The sequence below is a fragment of the Protopterus annectens genome, chromosome 14.part0 (genome assembly GCF_019279795.1).
Source record: "Protopterus annectens isolate FY-2018-M chromosome 14.part0, PAN1.0, whole genome shotgun sequence".
NCBI lineage: Eukaryota > Metazoa > Chordata > Ceratodontiformes > Protopteridae > Protopterus > Protopterus annectens.
This window is the reverse complement of record NC_056748.1, coordinates 637845396-637868586: the sequence shown is the minus strand read 5'-3', so window position 1 is coordinate 637868586 and position 23191 is coordinate 637845396.

Below are 23191 nucleotides of genomic sequence, written 5' to 3'. Positions count from 1 at the left end.
GCTACTGTAATTAGACTGTGGCAAAAGATCTGAGAACCTCAGGGATGTCTATCTTGGATAGGCAGTGCTCATAAGGACATCACTGGAAAGGCAGGATCATTCCTTTTAAATAATACACTACATGCCCACCCTTTGCCAGGTAATGAGCATGCAGAGGGGTTTTGTAGGGACATTCCAATCTGTCAATCCTCCTTTGTTAGCAGCATTGGTGGTTCTCAGCTTCACTGTCCTCCTGCTGCACCCTTTGTCACCAGCCTGGAGGGAATTGGTGACTCCAGCTTGAAGATAATAAACATCTGAGTGAGGTTACCAAAATACTGTTCTTCAGATTGGGAAGAGAAAGAGCTGAGGAATATCATGCTGCCACAGTAAGGGGGAACTCTCAAGCTCAACTTTAGGAACACCAAGGCAAGAAAATGGACACAGAGCTATGATTTTTCATACCTTCTCTTTTTTTTCCTGTATTAACTTTCATAGCTATATGTACTAAGATTGTTATGCTGGCAAATATTATGGCAGTATTCTGTTGTATTTTTTCTGGACATGTAACTGTTGCTGAAGCTGTAATAGATTGTTGCATATCAGCATATCATCATAACAAGTCTGCTTCTGGACCTCTCCAAAGCCTTCAGCACTTTTTCCCACAGACTATTTTTATCCAAACTAACCACCTTTAATGTCTCAAACTCTGCACTTTCTTCATTTTCCAGCTACCTCTCCAATAGATTCCAAGCAGTTAAATCAAATCCCCTGAAACTACCCTACTCCCTATTTCTTATACCTCCCCCTACTATCAGCCTGCATTTTTATATACCTCCCCCTCTATCAGCCCTCTCTTTCTTATATTAACCACTTCTTCATCTATATGTTTCCCTTCTATTCCTTCTTCCTCATCTTCCTCTCCTTCCCTGTCTGTCTTAATCAACTTCTACCACCCTGTCCCACTTTATTAACACCTCTTTCCCCTTGCTAATCCTTGTACTTATACTGTATATAACCAAACAGGAATTCTAAACACATTATTCCCTGCTGACATTGTACCTGAGTATTTTTTTTTTTCTGTATTGAATTATTGTAAATGTCATTTTGATGTTTGTCTTACTGCAAATATGATTTCTCAACTGTTGTTTGTAAAATTTATAAACTCACTGTGGAGCTTTTCTCCTCGGGTCTCCACTGAAAATGAGCCTAAAGGTCAGTTGGACTAACCCAGTCAACAAATGTAAAACAAATAAATAAATGGCAATCTAACCTTTCTTCATTGTTACCTGTACAAACAATGGTACCCCAAGGCTCCATCCTTAGACCTCTATTATTTAATATCTTTATTGATGACTCCACTCTTCCTCTCCACTCTATTCAGTTATGTAATATGCTGATAATTCTACAATCATCTCCTGCTCTGACAATATCTCCCATCCTCCCATCCTCACACCCTCCCCCAAGACACCCTGCACTCAGTCAAATAATGGCTAATTTGCAACCAACTTCTACTTAATCTAAGAAAACTAAACTTCTCCTATTCCTCTCCAACTTCATAAAGCCACCTTTACTGTCTCCTCCCTAAAAACACTATCATCTCAGCTGAACTTCACACAAAACATATAGGAGTTATAATCGACGACCAACTAAAGTTTGATCTCCATATTCAACAATGTATTAAAAAGACTCATCAAAAGTTAGGCCTGCTGTACAGGCATAAAAACTGTCTCACTAATGCTTCTAGGTTCTCTCTGGCAAAAGCTTTCCTACTCCCCACCCTACTCTATTCAGCCCTCATTCTTACACACATCCGATCCAACCTTATGTTTAAATTGGAACTCACCTATAACAAAACTGGAAGATTTGCCTCCAGCCAACCCTACTGCTCTCACCACTAGCTAGCATTGAAACACCTGCAATAGCTGGAATTTCATCATCAAATCTTACTACCCCAGCTCCTCATGACTCATTCTGTCTTACATGAATGCTCTTCCTGCCCTTCTCTCTCTTCCCTCATCCAACCTGACACTCCCAACTGTACCCACCGTAGCTCGCAACAGAATCTTCTGCAAGTATATCTGCCCAACAAAAATATTGGCAAACTCCTTTTCAGCTACTCAGAGGCGGCTGTCTGGAATAAACTACCACATTAGTGTTAGATCAATCCCAAACCCTAACTCTTTTAACACAACTCTTAAGGATACCTTTCACAAATCTTGGTCTTTCCTATGCAATCACCCAACTTAACTCTATCTTCCTCTCCTCCTACACACCTTTAATACTCCTATAACAGATATCTCTTCTCTATCTCTTACTCTCTGACTCTCTGACTAGAGCACTGCAGACTCAGATAGTGATCTGTTGCCTTCAGATTATCTCCTGTATGTAGTGTAGTTCCATAATTTAATTCTTCGCTCTATTTTACATGAATGTGACCATTGTTTTGCTTCTTTCGTAATACTGTTTGTACTATTGTAATCTAATATGTTTCGAGTCACTATACCTGATCTAGCATGTTTGTTTCTCTGACTACTTTTGCCATATTAGCTTACTCTAAAATGTTTTTTTACTATGTCATTTGATTACTTATTTTACGTGTATTACTTGGAGCTTTTCTGCTTGGGCCTCTGCTGAAATGGGGCTGTTACCCAGTGGGACTAACTCAGTTGAATGTCAAACAAAATAAAAATTAAATAAAGGTTGTTATAATGAGGCTCATGCTTAAGAAACTCTCAAAAAAAAGGGGATGTTGTCCACTCATTTTCAGAGTATAATAAATGAGGTTTGGGAACAAACTTGTTTATCCAGAGACATCTTCAGTTGAGGGTCAGGTAGGAACAGTAATGGGGATTAAGGTTCGGGGAGTGGGTGAAGGGGTTATTAGTGCTGGGATGGTGGTGGGTGGGATGGAAGGGTTACATTGGAAAAGCAGGAAAGTTGGGAGGAAATGAGGTATATGTAAGGAGGGACTTAAGTGGTTTTGTGTGGGAGTAGCTGGGGAGGAATCAGATTTTGGCATGAAATTGCTACTCAGTCTCCCTACTTTGTTAAGGAACATTAAGGATCGTGTGGTTATTTCAAAGTTTGGTGTTTCAGTGTAGAAGAGCAGAAGGCATGTCCCTCTTCTTTTCCCCCTCTGGTGTTGGATGGGATGCTGGTTGATAAGTAAAGGTAAGTGAGTGGAGATGATAACACTGCTTATTTGGTCAGGGTCAGTGAGGTTACACTGACCTAGTAAATAGATATATGGATGTTTATTCTGTGATTAATAAATTAAAATGTAGTTCAATAAAGTTATGTTTATGGAAGTTTAATAAAGGTCATCAAATGTCATTTGGTGTGTTTTTTATTGAAGGAGTCTAAGACAAAAGTGCTTAATTTATTTTAACTAAACTAGCCCTTTCTCTGTCCAACCTGATGATTTGGCATGTTATGGAACTGGCATGGATTTTTGGGCAGGGACTCTGAACACTAATAGGTGACATCCTCACTGACATAGATAGAGGCAACCTAACTGGAACCATGTTCATTCACCTAATTCACACCCTTAAGATGGGTGATCTCTTGGTTCTACTAACCCACCATTTTAATGTTGACATTAGCCCAGAAACCACTTAGTGGTTTAAAAACATGTTCATTAACAGGCTGATTACAGTAAAAATTGGCACTCTGTCACCTCAGACTGCCAGCACTCATTCATATGATCCACAGGGCTCAAATAGTACATGACTCTCTTCTCAGTTTTTATAAACAAACTACAATTTTAACTTCCCCACCTTCAACTTTTTTTGTAGGTAAATGGTAAGGGCATCTATAGATCTAGCCCTGAACATCATGTCATCCAAAGATGACTACAAACAAAGCCCCAGGAAATAAACAGATGACATATTGCCAAAAAAAGCTATTGCTCACCCCTAATAAAGGGCTCACTGGGACAAACAGAAGACTCCTTTAGTCTCAAGATTACACATCAGTACAGCAACCATACTGAAATGTCCACATTATTAGACACTTGGGCATTTGACCTGATCAAATCCCTTAACTTTCAAGCCACATTCAAAACTTTAAATCCAAAACCTACTGCCTTATATTCTGAACCTCAAAACTCTGTTAATTTCTCTTTATAAATGCCAGGCAACCATAGGCAAAGTCATTGCCCACCTTAAATATAGCATACCACTGTTTGTCATTGCCTCAAGCAAAATCACAACAGCATTACATACTTTATCCAATAAAATAAATCACTTGTTTGTTCACCATAAAATGAGCATCACTGCTTCACACTACCTAAAGCAAGATGTCTACCATCTGAGAAAACCTTCTTCTGTGCTCCCTCCTCTTCAAACTATTCCACCAAGACACCCCATCACCACTCGTTATGAGACATATCATAGCCATCTCATCCTATAACTTTAGAAGCCATACAACAGCAAGCCCTACATTTCAAACCCATTCTAGCAAACCAAATAGATTTCATCAAAACTTTCTGTTCTTGGTTCCAAACTATGGCAGTCTTTCCTAGCTCATCCCACTGAAATATTAGTCTACTCCAAGTTTGTGCCACAACTTAATTTTTTCTACATAAGCAAAACAAATGCAAAGCGCAAAATAAAGAAAATATCAAATTATCTAGTCAAATGCTCACTTTCCATGCTAGTAGTCTACATCTCAGCATCTTTGTAATCATGATTCTTCAATGTACATATGAATATTTCCTCTGTAAATATCTATATACTGTCATTACTCTGTGCTAATCTAAAACTGCACACTTGCCTTACGTAGAACCCTCTGTAAATTCATGCACATTGTTATTATTGTCTTTGTTTTCCTTTGATTGTTGCTGTTTATACTTGTTTTGCATTTAACTTGGGCTGAGAAGGCAATTGGTCATGTATTGATCAGTGTTCTATCTGATAAACAAAATGCAAATTAAAAAAAAAACTTCTTCTAAGAATTATTTCTGTTACATCTAACTAATTCTTATAGCTTAATAAATTGTATCAGAATGTAACAGTCAGATTTTTCTCTTGCTGTACTCAGCTTTATGTGTATATATATCTGCAGTGATTCATGTGCATTAATTCTTTCATACAATATGAAGATAATAACCAATGGCAAATAAAGGCACTATATTGTACGTCTGTGTCATGTAAAATGTAAACCTAATGAATAATCTATAATGTATTAACAGAATGTACCCAGCAGACTGAATATGATTGTGCCTGAACTATTTGCTGTACACATGAGAATGTACCAGAATATCTTTACTTGTTCCCCGTTAGAGCTTACACCTGCTATCTACACTCGTGATTGATTTATAGAAATTATATTTTTGTGTCAGTGCATTACTTTTTAGTACTAGTCCATAACAATAACGCAAACCAGAAGAAACTACCAGCTGATGTAATATCATAAATTAAAACAAGCAAAGCAAGTACACAGAATGAATCATATATAATTTTATTTTATCTGTGACCGTACAAGAAAGTATACATCTTTATTGATGGCTTTGTCCATGTTTTGTTACTTATAAAGGTTCTTTATGTGTACGAAATATGCAATCTATATTATTAAATTGTATATGCATGGTTTTAATGTGTTAAGGTTCTGTTTTTTAGGTCTTCAAGTTTCCAGGTTGTTAGACGCCATAGCCAAAGAATACGTAACATCAATTTAATGTTTGACAATTTCATGAAAATAAGTGATATTTCTCACTATTATTAAACAACGTTGAGAGATTTCATACACGTCATGATATGAAATTGAAGCATTCATATTTCACTTGCTTTTTGCATTATAGGTTTTAAACATAAATGTGTAAACTTTTTTTTTTTTTTTTTTTTTTTTTAAATGTTGTTGCAATGGGCATTAAGCACTTTAATAGCAAGGAGCACTTTAAATAATTAATCATCCATTAAGTCAGTTAATTGATTGATTGTTTGGTTTGACCGCCAAAAAGTTTTGTATAAAACAAATGCTTTTTTTCATTGTAATTACATCTGAAGAAGCGTAGTTATCCTACGCGAAAGCTCTCATTTTATTTCTTGTTTTGTAAATAAAGACGTTTCTGTGTTACAATGGAGGTTTATTTCCAAGTGGTGATTCCTTCTGCATCTGCTTTCATCTGCTTTCATAAATTAAAACAAGTAAAGCATTATAATAAAATGTGAAAATATGCAGAAAAATATGTATTATACTGTTGCATCGCACAGGTGCAAACATGCTTCTTTATAACTCATTTGCACTTTTAAAGTACAAAAATGGATTATAACAAAGGGACAACATAGTTTCTTGATGTATATTATTTTTGGGGTTCTGAGCTGAAAAACAACTTGACTAGTGCAGAACAGCTTTTTGAGTCAGGTCATGGCCTTTTGTAATGGCCTTACTAGACATCACTCACCAAAGTCAAATACTTTTACCTATTTTTTTAATCTTGATATTTATAAGCTGAAGTACAGGCAATAGTATCGAATGTATTCTAACTGATGTAGCCACATGAATTTAAAGTAATAATATTCTTTTAAAACAGCAACGTGCTGTGCTCAGGAGTCTGGTTGCATATAATACTAATAAATATCAACACACTTAGAAAAATGGAAATTTAGAGAAACCAAATTACTTTCCTTTGTGTACTAATGATTTTCTTTAATATGTGATGCCTCCATTTTATGAGCATTTAGACCATGCTAGTTTCAATAATAAAGACATTTTAGATTACCAAAAATCATTTACAATTGGGAACAACAACTCGGGACCAAATTGTAACAACATAATTTCCTCCCAGTACAGTGAATCAATTACAATACAGTCTATCAAGTATTTGCTGTTTACCGTACCTGTGAAATAGGTAAGAACTTTTAATTTTTAAAAGGATATTAATTTAGTAATAATCCATAAGTGGATGTGGGTTACCACAGAATTTACCCCAAATTGGTGTGGTTTTATCACAAGGGGTGCCTGGATTAGAGTTTGTTTTCTCCATTTTGGAAAGATAAAAAATGAGTAGTTGTATCTATTTCTTTTGATAGTTGCAGCTGCATGAGGACTAGCTTGTTTTCTCTGCTTTCCAGAGATGAGGATTTGGCAGCTTCTGTTGCCAATTGTAAAATTTGTGTTCTCGGATTTGCAGACATGGTTAGAAGGAGTTGGCAAGTGGACTTGTTCCTGTTGGGAAAAGTTGATTAACAATGGACATGCTGATTAGTCTGTCCAATTAGACTGAAGAGTTTTTGATTACAACATAGCAGTTGTTGTATTATACAGGTTAAGTTTGAATGACTTCATAATTTTTAATTATCCACTACTGAATAATCATGTATTACACTGCAGATGTCAAACTTAGCATTGCTTCAACCCCGTTTGAAGATTATTAAGATTCCAGACTTCTGATAAGCAATTGTGCTGCATTATTGTAATATTAGTTTTATGTTTCTTGATATTAAATTTGAGTAAAAATATATGTTACCACTATTTTGGAATTATCCACACTCATGTTTTGGACATAATAACATATTTATGACATGTTGATGTGCTTTATTTACGAGCAGAAAAACATGCATGGCATGATATATTGCTTATTTTTTAGATGCCTACCATATGTTCTAAGTAAACTTTCAATGAGCTTTCTTGGGCAATGCATGTTCAGTTTTTCTTCATTTAGACAAGACATATTTTCAGAATAAAAGGATTAGATGTCAAGAGCTGCATACCACTGGAACATTTATCTGTGTTGAAACTTAATTGTCTTATAAGAGAATTCTCTTTTCATTATGGCAAATAAATCTGTAATCAAGATGTTGACATATCACATCACTCACGTAAATGCCATCTTATCCTTTTTCTTTAGCACCCAGACAGCCATTCTAAGAAGAGATTTGAGAGCAGTTGTAAGTCAGCCAGTTATTTTCTGCTTCATGTCATTCAGTCATAACTCACTGTCACATATCATGATGAAGAACTCATGAATCATAAAACACCTTAACTTGTGAAACCCATTTTTTATGATCTTTGCCCATCATAATTCATAAATCATGATTCTTATACATCATGTTCTTGTCAAAAGATGCATTGATCCAGTATAGAACTACCATTTGCGGCCACTTACTACTGGATGCTCTTCAGGCAACCTGTCATGTCACTGGTTTATATTCTTTTCATCACATGGTAGCCATCAATCTCTGTCTTTCAAAAACCAAGTAAATATCAGCTCTTCACAGACACAATTTATTCATGCAAGCCTTTGTCTGTCTCAAAGTTCACAGAAGTTCTGTCTGCCTTTTTTTTTTCTCTTTATTGTAGTCATCAGGGCTGTAGTACCAGATATGTTCTGACAGGTTTCTGAACATCTATAAAATGTTTTCCTATTTCACTCATCATGTACACTGTAGTAGAACTCATTTTCTCTTTACTAATGACTTCATATGTGTACATCTTTGTGGTATGCTGAATAAAAAGAGGATGAGCATATTTCCTTTTATTTTTTCAGGTTTTTAAAATATATTCTGAAAGCTAAGCAACACTGTCCACATATTTTAGTTTGCAGAAATTTTGCAAGATCAGTGCACAGCTGCACCCTACTCATTTTTAGATGAACAGAAAGGCAATAAAGGTATAGTATTATATTATAGTCATCAGCACATATATTTTATAAGGTTTTATACACACAGATATACACACAGATACATATTTGCATTACATCAAAAGTGAGATATTCATGTGTTAATGAATTCTACATTTCATCAAATTTATTTGGTTGATATATGCAGAATCCATTAAAGCAGGTGATATACGCATGTGCTGGCATTCAAACACACATACATAAGTAGAAAATAGAATACCTCACTCTCGATAAAGGAACTCAACAAGTACAAAAATAAATGTAGAAGTAAATAAATACATAGGTTCCAAACAGAGCAATCATTTAATGAAACAACGACAAGGTAAGCGCTTTCACGGATCTTACTCCGCTTCTTCAGACCAACATAAGATATCCAGCAACAAACAAAGCATTTAAATATACAACAGCCAATGAAAATAAGGTTGTAATTATCTACTTTAGGTCTGCATTAATACAAGGATCTAAGATGCACTAAGTCAATGCTCACCTAAGAAAATGTCTAAAGAATAACATATAAAATCAAGTTAAAAAAATCAAGTTAGAAATGACTATACACCATAGTGATGCTATATAAACCTATAAAATATATATATGTATATAAAACCTACATACATAAACATGACAAATATACAAAAAATACATGAAAAGTCATTGAATATCATAACTAAAAAGAACTTAGCAATGTTTCAGAGCTCTAGAAAAGGTTTAAGACAGACCCTACTATTTAATCCTGGGGGCTTGTCAGCTTGAAGCTGTAAAATCCATTTCTGTTCTAATGCTTCTGTCTTATTTTTGAGGTCACCAACTCTAATACTAACATGCAAGAGTTCTAAAACAAAGAACTTAAACTTATGGTAAGGGCCTTCATTAGCCACATGCATTGCCAAAGCATTAGTCTTTTTGGCATTTCTAATATCTCTAAGATATTCCAAAATCATGTCTTTGAAGGCTCTATTAGTCTTACCTAAGTAGTATGAAAAACAAACTGTACAGAAGCAAAAGTATACCAAGTTCTAGGTATGGCAATCTGCATAGAAATTGGTATCAATCTTGAACCCATGTTGTGGATGTGAAAAATGACCCCCACCATGTATACACACATGCCATACACCTTCTGCATGCATATGTACCCTATCTATCAGACAGAACTTGGGTGCTAGGACTTGATATACTTTTGCTCCTGTACAGTTTGTTTTTCATACTACATAGGCAAGACTAATAGAGCCTTCAAAGACAGGATTTTGGAATATCTTAGAGATATTAGAAATGCCAAAAAGACTAATGCTTTGGCAATGCATGTGGCTAATGAAGGCCTTAACCATAAGTTTAAGTTCTTTGTTTTAGAACTCTTGTATGTTAGTATTAGAGGTGGTGACCTCAAAAATAAGACAGAAGCATTAGAACAGAAATGGATTTTACAGCTTCAAGCTGACAAGCCCCGAGGATTAAATAGTAGGGTCTGTCTTAAACCTTTTCTCAAAGCTAGAGCTCTGAAACATTGCAAAGTTCTTTTTAGTTATGATATTCAATGACTTTTCATGTATTTTTTGTATATTTGTCTTGTTTATGTATGTAGGTTTTATATACATATATATATTTTATAGGTTTATATAGCATCACTATGTCGTATAGTCATTTCTAACTTGATTTTTTTAACTTGATTTTATATGTTATTCTTTAGACATTTTCTTAGGTGAGCATTGACTTAGTGCATCTTAGATCCTTGTATTAATGCAGACCTAAAGTACATAATTACAACCTTATTTTCATTGGCTGTTGTATATTTAAATGCTTTGTTTGTTGCTGGATATCTTATGTTGGTCTGAAGAAGCGGAGTAAGATCTGTGAAAGCGCTTACCTTGTCATTGTTTCATTAAAGGATTGCTGTGTTTGGAACTTACGTATTTGTTTACTTACACATACATAAGTGTATACATTTGTGTGAGTGTATGCTTCAGTGTGTGTGTGTGTGTGTGTGTGTGTGTGTGTGCGTGTGTGCGTGTGTGCGTGTGTGTGTGTGTGTGTGTGTGTGTATATATATGTATATATTTATATATATATATATATATATGTATTTATATATGTATATATATATATGTATATATATATGTATATATATATATATATATATATATATATAGCTATATATATATATATATATATATCTATATATATATATACACATAAGTCATTAATGCACATTTAATCTAAAAAAGTACTGAAGCCTTCCGACTTTTAATTGGAACACTATTTTCTTGATCCATTAAGCATATCAAAAAAAGGAAAACAATTTCATTTTCTGCTCAGTTAAATCAAAGGAAACATATGATTTTTGCTTACTTACAGACATCATTTGATTGAATTGTGATACTGGTTGGGAGAGGGAGTTTTGTAATCTAATGTTTAGGTTTGGAGTTAGAAGAAGGGGAAAGGATAGAAGTAAGGTAAGGGTAAGCTCACATAGGTAAGAGGGTGCACTTAGGAGTAAGGTGAGGGTGAGCTCACATAGGTAAGAGGGTGCACTTAGGAGTATGGTGAGGGTGAGCTCACATAGGTAAGAGGTTGCACTTAGGAGTAAGGTGAGGGTAAGCTCACATAGGTAAGAGGGTGCACTTAGGAGTAAGGTTAGGGTAAGCTCACATAGGTAAGAGGATGCATTTACTAGTTGCAATATTTTTTTTACTTGGATTTCATACTTAAATTGACTGCCATTGATAAAACCTAATCATTTGGTATTGTGAACCTCGTGAAGTGTGATTTATCTATAGTTGTAACAGATAAACCTTCATTTAGTGCATCTCATGGCCTCTTGTCAGCTTCAGCATTTTGTATACAAGTGAAAAAAAACATAGATTTACCACTACTCAAATACATAGCCAATTATACTAGTCAGTATGTGTAATAAAAACAGACCTGCATTCTTTTCCTAAGAAGGATCATTGAATTCTGCAAATCCTCTGCATACTAAACCGATTTTTCATTGCAATAACTCTATAACATAGAAGTGTTAAGAAAAGAATATGATAAAGACAACCCAGTGTAGCTGGCATGGGGAGAGGGGATGAGAGAAACTTTTGATGGAGGAGGGAAAGCTGGTAACATGTTGGGCATGGCTGACTTTATCTGCTTCTTGTTAAGACTGAGAAACAGGAGACTGATGCTGCTGAGCAAGACGTTTATATGGGGATCAGTAGGGTGCTTATTACCATAGTGGCAATGTGCCACCCCTTGTTACACCTCATGGCATTTAAATATACAGTTGCTGTTAAAGCCATCACTTCAGTGTGGGTAAGGTCAACACTATCAACAACCCAACAGTCTTAGACAGTATGTCATGCCATCAGTTGTCTACTCCACCCTTCCAGTATTGTGGCAGTTAAGCTTGTGTAAGCCAGAATAATATTCTCATCTGGGCATATTTCTCTAAAGCCAATGGAACATGTCAGGGTCTGCTCTTTTAATGAAGGTGCAGAAGGAAGGATGGAGCTATGGGACAAATGAGAGGGTCATAATACATCAGTAACTGACTCAGGAATGGTTAATTAAGCAAAAAAAAAGAGAGATTTAGAGGAATTGAAAAAGAACTATCATTGCAGCAGTTTATTTCTGTATTACTGGCAGTAAATCCAATAAAAATGAAGAGCAAGAACTGATCCTTCTAGAATTCCAGTTTACACTAGCTGTGGTTGATTTGGGAAATACCACTGACCCATCTGATTGCCTGGTGTCTCTCATCTAGGTAACTTGTAAACCATCTATTGGCATTAAATAAAAGACCACTGTTTGTGAAAATGTTAAGTAGTTTGATATGAATAACAATGTTAAATGCCTTCTAGAAAGCCAGGAATAGACAGCCAACCATGTTGCAAATGAAAATATTCAATAACATTTAAATAGGCAATACTAGTCTTACAGTCAGGCCTAAAACCAGGATGTATGTAAGGCAACAGGTTATTGCTAACTATGATTTTTAATGATTATAGATGTATGCCTTTTATTAAGATATTAGGCAAAGGATGGAGGATGGCAGTGTAACAAGTGTGGGGGGATTGAAGTTTTGTTCAGTAATATAAAAAAGTGTCATTTTCCAGATTGAGGGAACACAATTTTCCTTAACTAAACAGCTGATAAAGACAATGATTAGTTGTGTAATAACACCTGTACTGGCCTAAATAAATTCTGGGGCAGATTAGCAAAAGAGACTGAGTCTGGTTTCATTTATCAGAGTAGTTTATAAATTGAATTCAGTGAGATAATATTTATTGAATAAATGGACATGGACGGTGAAAGGAGGCATACCGTTTATCATATGAATTAATTCAGATAAGTTTGCAGCTATGAAACTAAAGTAATAAATTTAACTGTGAGCTGTGATCTTATGATCTTAGCACTGCTAAAATAAAGAAAATTATTAAAGATAGAATTATTGCCAGGATGTCAGGATTAATACCAGAAATTCTTGGGGTTGTTTTGACTTATATTTTTTGCTCCAGAAAGTATTTTTTTCATGCAGAGTTATATCATGATGGTACTGAATTAAATTTGATAACAGTATGTTTTTTTTAGAAGACAGTCCATAAATTTCTTTTGCAACATCAAGAACTTTGATTTGTATTTATATCTAATGCTCATTAGCCTAACTCATCCATTCTGGGAAGCATTCATGCTGTTAAGATTGTTGCAAAAGGATTCTTCAGTGCACTGTCTAGCATTATCCTTTTTACAGTGTAAAACAGAGTAAATAATGCCAATGAAAGTATTGGAAAAGATGTCAAGGTTAAATGCATTTGTTGTTCAAGTAGAAAACGTATATATTTTTAAGATATACTAACCGCACTATAACCTCTTTTCTGTTGTCTCTCTCACCTCAGAATATTCTAACCAAAAGGAAAACATTATCATTATAGATACCCTAACATGATTATTTCTCTCATATATTAAAAATGTCAGAATTATAAAGGGGCAAGATTTAGCTGTATAGTAGACAGGTGTTGATTTATGCCAGTTCCATGCTTTGTTATGGACATCCATTCATTTTTTAAAGAGTCAGTGATGATATTATTTTACTGCTCCTTGAAATGGACAGAGGTCCCCTGAAAGAGGATTTTTTCAGTGCATGTTTGTTTCAGTTTAAAGCTAATCATATTTAGAAGGCAAGTGCAACATAGGGGGACATTCCTGAAACTGGCAGCTAGTATAAATAGTGTAGCTTTAGTTTTAAATACATTTATTTGAAGAGCCTTGGTACTGAGCCATGAAAAAGACTATTTCAAGGATGGAATTAACATCACAGAGTAGGAGGTGAGATCATTGTTGCATGTGAAAAGAGTCAACTCATTTATGCATATAATATAATTAATGTAATATATAGCAAAAACAATAAGGTAACCAGAGAGAAGCAGATTAATTAATTCATTAACTGATTGATTAATTAATTAATTTATGTATGTATGTATTTATGCGGGTACTTATTTGTTTATTGTGCTTATTGACCATGTAAGTGGACTAGACCTGGAATCCTTTTCAGCCACGACCTGGCTGCAGAACCACTGTAAAAGTAATATGACTTGCAAACTGAAGTACCATATTTACGTAAGTAGTTAAGAGTTTTCAACATTATAAATTTAACATTACAGTACTACATGTTCCATAACATTAAGTTATTTATGTTGGAATACAATGCTTGGCTTGTAGAGGAGGCACAGCACTGTTTGCCTAACATGTTATTACAACACATTTCTTGGTAAAGGGAGCCAACATAGTAGATAGGGTGTACACCAGTGTCAAACAGGCATTCAGAGAAAAGCCTTGTCCACACCCTGGAAATTCCAAATAATCTATCCATTAGGCTGACACCAGCCTACAGACCATTACTAATCAGAGAGAAACCATCCAAGAAGCAGGTAAGACTTTGGCCAGAAGGAGCAATCTCTGCACTTCAGGATTGCTTTTACTGCACAGACTGGAACACATTCAAAGAAGCCTCCACTGCAGATCAGCACACCAATCTGGAAAAGTACACTGAGTCAGTAGTAGGATTTATATCAAAATGAATGGATGACATGACAGTCACTAAGAACATCATCACACATGCCAATCAGGAACCCTGGCTCACAAGTGAGGTATATGAGTTCCTGAAGGCAATCAACACAGCCATCAAGCTGGGGGATAAAGATCTCTTTAGGTCAAGCAGAGTAAACCTGAACAAGGGAATAAACACAGAGAAAATGGCATATGGTCAGAAGATCCAGAGTCACTTCAAAGACCTCAGAGACTCAAGTCGATTGTGGCAAGGCATACAATAAATCACAGATCACAGGCCCACATCAACACAGTGCGATGACAATATTGACTTCCTCAACAAACTAAACACCTTCTTCAACAGGTTTGAGGAAAGAAATAGCACAACTGTAATGAAAGCCCCTACCAATCAAGGGAATGAAGTATTACTTCTCAACCCTACTGATGTTAGAAAAACTTTGAGCAGGGTTAAACCAAGCAAGGCGGCTTGATTCAACGGCATCCTGGGACAGCTGCTTAGATAATGGGCTGACCAGCTGACATCTCTTCTTGCAGATATCTACAACATCTCATTAAGTCAGACTATTGTACCCAAATGCTTCAAAACTACAACTAAAATACCTATCCGAAAGAAGTCCACAGCATCGGACATAAATGACTATCACCCCACAGCACTCACCCCAGTAGTAATGAAGTGCTTTGAGAGGCTGGTCAAGAACCATATAACATCCAGTCTCCTTGCATTCTTAGGGCCATTCCAGTTTGTATATCAAACAAATCACTCCACAGAAGATACTATGTCAAAGGCGCTGCAATTATCCATGGCCCACCGGGAAAACAAGAATTGTTATGTGAGAATGTTGTTCATAGACTTTAGCTCTGCCTTCAACACAGTGATCCCCCACATCTGATAAAGAACCTTGACCATCTGGGAATAAACACAACATTGTGCAATTGGATATTGGACTTCCTCACAGACAGACGTCAGACAGTAGGCATTGGAAATAGCACTTCCGAGTGCATCACTATGAATATGGGGGCTCCTTAGGACTGTGTACTGAGCCCTCTGTTGTTCACCTTTTTGACTCATGACTGTACAGTTAAGTTTAACTCAAACAACATCATCAAGTTTACAGAAGACAACTGTCGTAGGTCTCATCAGCAATGATGACAAATCAGCCTATAGAGAGGAAGCTAGTCAACTCATCATCTGATGCGACAACAGCAGTCTCTCACTAAACATGAACAAGACCAAAGAGATCATTGTCAACTTCAGAGGAAGGCATAACACACAATCTCCACTAACAATCTTCAAAGAAATAGTAGAGAGAGAGTGGAAAGCAAAAATTCTTGGGGGTACACATCACAGATGACCTAACATGGAGCATTAATACTATGACCATTGTAAAGAAAGCATAGCAATGCCTTCATTTCATATGAAAATGAGAATGACAAACCTTGCTGTCTTTTACAGAGGTACTAGAGAGAGTATACTAACCAACAGTCTTGCAACCTGGTACGGTAACCGTTACACTATGGATGAAAAGGCCCTTCAGAAAGTGATTAAAGTAGCTGAGAAAATCATTGGAACCATGCTCCCTGCCATCAAAGAAATACACCTGTTGCAATGTCTCTGTAGGGCCAATAAGATTATCAGAGGCTTTTGCCACCGTCCATGGACTGTTCACCTATTTATCTTCTGGTAAATGATACAGCAGTATGGGATGCAAAACAGCCAGATACAAGAGCTTTTTTCCCCACAGGCCAACAGGAAACTAAACCCTAACTAACTGAACACTGTGCTGAACTCTGAACTCTGAAAAGGCTGTTGGAATTTCTAACAATTGTATCACATATTTTTGTACAATAACTTTGGTGCAATAATCCCACTGAGATTTTCTTAATTCGTATTCTTACACAATCCTAAATGTGCAATGATAATTACAACAATCCTAAATGTGCAATAATGATAACTGAAAAAAGTTCCTCATTTCTGTGCATTTTTTTATGTATAGTTAGTTAAGAGTCTTAGTCAATAATGTGTGTGATGTCTGTAGCAGCTGTTATAATACAGATTGTCCATGTATGGAAATGCCTCCACTTTGAAAAGGAGTAATGAACTTTCATTCAGTGATGCACACGTTGTGTAATCTGAATGACAATAAAGTTTACTTTGACTTTTTAAAGCATTGCTGGGAACAAGATATAGATAAGGGGCCTTTGGTAAGGAAGTAGGAACAGTAGAAGAAGGAGGGTGGAGACAAAGGGAGGAATATAAAAGCCTGTAAGTGCAGTGGTTTTATATATACATATTTACATAGTTGGATACTTGCATTATGCTTCAGGCCAGTTAGACAATTTGTAAGTTGCAGTTTTGTGGCAGATGGAGTAGAAAGCTAAGCCTAGACCTGTATTCAAGCATAACTTAGACTAGCAGATGGGAAAACTGGAAATTCACCCCTGGTCTGACACCTCTTTCTCTGATGGAGAGACCCAGCAGTTAAAAAACAAATCCTCTAGCTGGCATACACCCCTTAAAATAACCTTGAAGGTAGCATAACTCATGGAATACATTTGTGATTCATGGCTAGGCTAAAGGCCCTAGTGGTTGGTAGTCCAGTATACACCTATGAACCCATTGACCTACAGACCTTTATATTAGAAAGAGGAACATTTGTAGGAGTCCTTTAGGTGTTTACAAGGTTTTGTACATAATGGTTTATGATACATAAGTTACTTAATTTCCAGTGGGAATCTGTCACAAGAGACAGAAACAGTTTTGCTTAAGCTCGCTGTGAATGACAGTAATGTTCAGGTAGGATTTTGAAGGACAGACACGACAGCTTTCTTTAGTAAGATGCAGTGATGCCTGTTAGTGCTAGATTAATGTAAGCCTGGAAATGGCATTGATAGTGATTTGTGTGAGATTGAGTAGTCTGGCTCTGGCCAGACTACACTGTCAGTATGTGTAGGTCATATTCAAGTCCTGAATAGGGTTGCCACCTTTTAATCGGGCCAAAGTGGGACATGGGGGTGTGGCCATTATGACACTGGCCACACCCTGTACCATGACATCACCACAGGCATGGTGACAGAGATGCAGTTATGGGTACAACAGCTGGCTGGCTGCTGGGGTGGCTAGCTGGCTGCCTGGAGTGGCTAGCTGGATGGATGAATGGCTTGCTGGCTGGATGGACGTTTGGGTGACTGGATGAATGAATGGCTGGCTGGCTGGAGTGGCTAGATGGCTGGTTGAACGAATGACTGGCTGAATGAATGGATGGCTAGCTGGCTGCCTGGAGTGGCTAGCTGGATGGGAGTAGCTGGATGAATGGCTGGTCACTGCAGTGGTTAGCTGACTGGCTGCTGGAGTGGCTAGCTGGACTGGAGTAGCTGGATGAATGGCTGGTCACTGCAGTAGTTAGCTGTCTGGCTGTTGGAGTGGCTAGATGGATGGATAGATGGATGGATGGATGGCTGCACTGATGCATGAATGGTTGGCTGGATGTACACCTCTCAACTGTACAGATTTTTACAGAATATCCATATTTTTGCCTCATATTTTTATTCTGTTTCTAATAGAATTGGCTCCGTAGCTGGCTAGCTTGCTTAGCTGTTTGCTGGCTAGCTTGGCTGTTTAAAAAAATAATGTCACTGCTACTTTACGTAGCGGCTGTAGAAGCGGTAAAACAAACCGCTCTACAGCCGTGATCTTTGTAGGGTTCTTCCTGCCCCAGTCCCCACCCCCTTCCTAAATTGCAGCCAATTACTGCACAATTTAAAGCACCGGGACCTAACTGGGAACAGTTCTGCCTGCAGGTCTGGGTTGGTGACGTAACTGAATTGCTGTGAAGAATCCGGAAGTAATTGTGGCTTTTTCATGGCAATTCAGTGCAGCCGCAAAAGAGGGACTTTTCAGGACCCACTGCTTGATACAGCATGCAACGGGATAAGGTAGCTTAACCCGTGAGTGTCCCGCTGATAACAGGATGGGTGGCAACCATAGTCCTGAAATGAGTACCTTCTTTTCTATTGCTTTCCTGGCTTTTAGTTGTGAGATGGTTAGAGAGTTACAGAGAGAGTAGGTGACTCAAGTTATATATCCATTTTCTTAATATTCTTGGCATGAAATTTGAGAGAAAGAGAGAGAGAGGGTAGAATGTATACTAAATCCAGGGTACTTATATTCCTGCACTGATTTCAGGGTAGTGATACTCTTGGATGTCAGAATTTTTAGAGAGATTACGTTTATGAATTTATTTTTTGGTGGAAAAGTCATGATGGTGGCTTTGTTGTCACTAATTGTTTAGACGTTTTTTTTATTAACCAGAGGGTTAGGTAAAGTCTTTTTACAGAAATTGTTTGAGCTCATGAGTATTGGTTTGAGTTTTGTGAAGTATGATGTCATCCGTGTAGGCAGTGATGCCTGAGTATGAGATGACTATACTGATGTCATTAATACATACATACCTCTCAACTGCACAGATTTTCACAGAATGTCCAGATTTTTGCCTCATACATTTTGGTCCATTTCACATTAAATTGTGGTTTTCTGGCAAATCATTGAGGGATTCAGAAAATAATGACAGACAACTGAATTTCAGACTTTGTATCTTTCAGAAAATTCATGCTAATGCAAAACTTGTTATTCTATCAACTTTCTAAGTTTGCAAGAGCAATATTTAAAAATTGCCACTATGTTTGGCCTTTTGTCCCCCAGTTATTTATGGCTTTGTCCAGATTTCTTGTTCTAAGAGGTTGAGAGGTATAACTACATATCTAGAATAGTATTGGTCCAAGGACAGAACCAATGGGCTGATGCCCTAAAATAACCTTCTAGAAAAGTAAGGTTGCCCATCCAAACTTCAACTGTGTGATTGTGTAGATAGTCAGAAAACAGGGTAATTATCTCTTGGCTACATTCTATTACAGGGATGATTTTATCTCACTGTCTCTCTCTCTCTGTATATATATATATATATATATATATATATATATATATATATATATATATATGTATATATATGGTTTACTATCAAAATTTAGATCGGCACTTATACAAAGCTGGGAAGATCAAAAGGCTGTTTTCAAGTTTTCTTAATGCAGATCCAGAAAATGTTCCACTCCACATTAGTGAATGGTAGTGTGCATTTGCTAATCTGGAATCAATGTTCTGATACAGTGGGGATCCGGAAATGTACCCTTTTCTTGCTGTACTGTGATCTTGAAGTTGGAATATATAATATGCAGGGGGTGTGGGAAGCACAGATCCCCATGTGGATGTGATGGGGGGGCTTTCCCCCTGCAAAAATGTTGCCAGTAAGACGGACTTTTCGACAATGGAATTTCTGGTGTTCAAATGTTGATTCTGTGTTACCATTTTCAAAATTTGGTACTTCGTTAATACCAATTTTGCAAACTGGTTCAATCAAAAGGTCGAAAAATTTTGATTTCCCACATTTTGATAGTAAATATATATATATATATATATATATCTGAGAATGTGTTATACCTTTCCTGAAGCCAAGTAATGAATTTGTTATGAAACCGTATGTGTTTATGTGTTCTTGCATCTAGTTACAGAGATTTCTTTCTAACTTTTTTTTTACAGGGCATAATATGGAGAAGTAGCACAATTCAGGTGGAGGTGCTATGGAATTTTGGGGATATGTATAATAAGCCAGTGGTTTAGCTAACAGATTGGTGTGTAGTTCCAGAATGGCAGGGAGTATATAGTTTGAGTTGCTGTCTTTGTCCAGCTTCTTCAGTCATTTTCTTATATCCTTCATATTTATCTCCCTAAAGTACAAGGTAGGTGTAGGGTTATATTTTGTGAGTTTGGCATCTGATTTACAGTGGTATCATCTGTGGTGTGGGGGATTGTAGGTTGGTATACGAGTGTCTGATCATGGTCTGTCCAGTTTAAAAGCGCACCCAGAAACTTTTATTTTGTACCTACAGTCTTATAGTGTTCACACCTCTCAACCTCTTAATGCAAGAAATCTGGAAAAAGCCCGACAAATGAGAGGACAAAGGCCCAAAAATAGGGACATATTTTAAATATTGCTCTTATAAACTTAGAAAGTTGCTTGAGTAAAAGGGTTTGTTTTACATGCATTTTCTGAAGGATTTGAAGTATACAACTCAAATGTATGTCATTATACAGTTACTTCAATCCTCAGAACATGCCAGTGATTTGCCAGAAAAAACACACATTTTATGAGGAACAGACCAAAAATATGAGCCAAAAATGTGGACTGTCTGCAAAAATCTGAACAGTTTAGATGTATTAGTGTTGTCTCTATCTCCTGGTTAGTAATTGTATACCTTGCCAAATGTTGCCTCCTGGATTTTAAAAGAATCAGGGATCTTTTTCAATTTTTACCCCTAAAAGCAATTAGAGCAGGTTATTTTTCAAATGAGTAGACTTGCTGTAAAAAGGCTTTATGTAGATCTTTGCTTTGTTGTAGAGATGTATTTGCATCTATGAGAAATACTGTTTCTGAAATTTACAAAAAAAGTCCTCATTTGAATACACTGCATATGTATGCCGACATCCCTGGACCAGCTCATAGAATATGTGTGGGAAACTCAAAGAAAGATATGTCTTCATTAATTTCCAGGACAGCTTTAGGTTTCAGACTGTGGATAATGATTGCGTCCTTAGGTATACCAGTTTGGCTTCTTTGATTACAAGTTTACATCTTTTCACAGTTATAAATAGTTATTATAAATGACATGGTTGTTTTTGGCATTCAACTGTTTCTAGGTGATCTCTCTTTCTTTCTCTCATTAATTAATCTTTTAGTGTTAAACCATGAGCAGTGTCTGCCCCATATGCTCTTTGTGGTTTTAGGAAAGTACCAACCAAGTAGTCTTCTGAAAATGGAATTGATATGTTGATAAACAACATCTGAGTCAGATTTCCTGTATAGGAGAGGCCAGTCACTATGATGTAGTTGTATATAAACTTAATCATCTTTACCTTATACAATGGGTCTGGAGTATACAAAGATTGAAGGGGTGCACAATTTCTGAAGAACAGATTTGCTTCAATTGGAATGTTGTCACTCTGATTGTTAGGTAAGAATTTTATAATTTGTATTTGCTGTGGGATGTTTGTGATAAGTAGGTCAACTAGTGATTGTTCTCCAGATCTGATGTTTAGTTTGCTTGGGAAATTAAGCAGTTGATGTACATTATACAGTGCTAGTAAGGCCTCTATCTGTGTGCATTTGTCTGAGGTCATACCTATGCTGGAGTCATTTAAAGCTATTATATTGCTAGTTTTGTCTTTTTTGAATGATACTGGTTACTATATGAAAAATTTCTATGGATGAAAATCTGAAATGGATTCTTAATGATCCTGTAAAAAGAGCTTGTTAGAAGCAAAGAAATAAGACCCCTAGTTTCAATTAGACAAAAAATTAGTAAAGCACCAGAAACAGTTATTCTTACAGAAAATGTTTCTCTTATTGTGATACAAAATAACTCTAAAAATATTCTCTTTGTACTCTTCATCTTCATCTACTCTGTCTGCACCCCTTGCTGCAAGAACTTGCCTACATCTCTCACTCTACTTAACTCTTCACTGGACCATATACTTCTCGCCATTACACCTCATCTTTCTCATATATATGTATCCTCATCCTCAGCCTCTTTCCCTTTTATGTTTGTCCATCACCACTATAATTTTGTCTTCCTTATACGATTCTTTACTATTACTCACTGTTTAGACAGTTTTGTTTAGTATGCAGATATTGTTAAACTATACAGTTTATTCCTGCATTTTGAATTTTTTATTTATTTTGTTTGTTTGTTTGTTTGTAATGTGTTCTTTTGTCATACTGAGAAATAGCCTGAAATCAAAATTTTTGTAATGCTATACCATGTTTAATAAATTTAAGTAATTAGAAAAATAAATAGACAAATAAAACAGGCAGGATACAGAAGTCTTTAATGACCAAATAAAACACCCCATTAAGAAATCCCATTCAGACGTCAAAATAATAATTACTTTAATTGATTGTGCTAATAAAAAACTCTAGAATTGTTAGTCTAGGATGTCGTACAGAAGATAATTTAGCCTTTGTTTGCCACATATTATTCATACTTCATATTTATGCTCAGATTTTTATAACTGAGTGACCTACATTTTATTGAGGTACATGGTACGAAACACCAATGTGTGAGACAGGACAATTCACTGACGATGCTGGCTTATATCATACTATACTAGAAATATTGCTAGCGATTTCTTAGTAATTATAAAAACAAGCAATATATCAATATGTACTTAATACTTAAGAAAGAGACATAAATTGTTGCATGACATTAAGTTAAGCCATAGATGATGTTGAAGAAAACTGTGTTTGAATTTGTATTGTAAGTTGCACATCTTGAGTGGTATCCATTATGATTTGTATTGCTAATTATACAATTAGGCATATGTTTTCATATTTCTGTAAATATATCAGTTAACATGTATTTAATTACTTGTCATGCAAAAGGTTATGTCTGGTTAAAAAATGTGCTAATAATACATGTGTAGGTTGTATAGGTTTCATG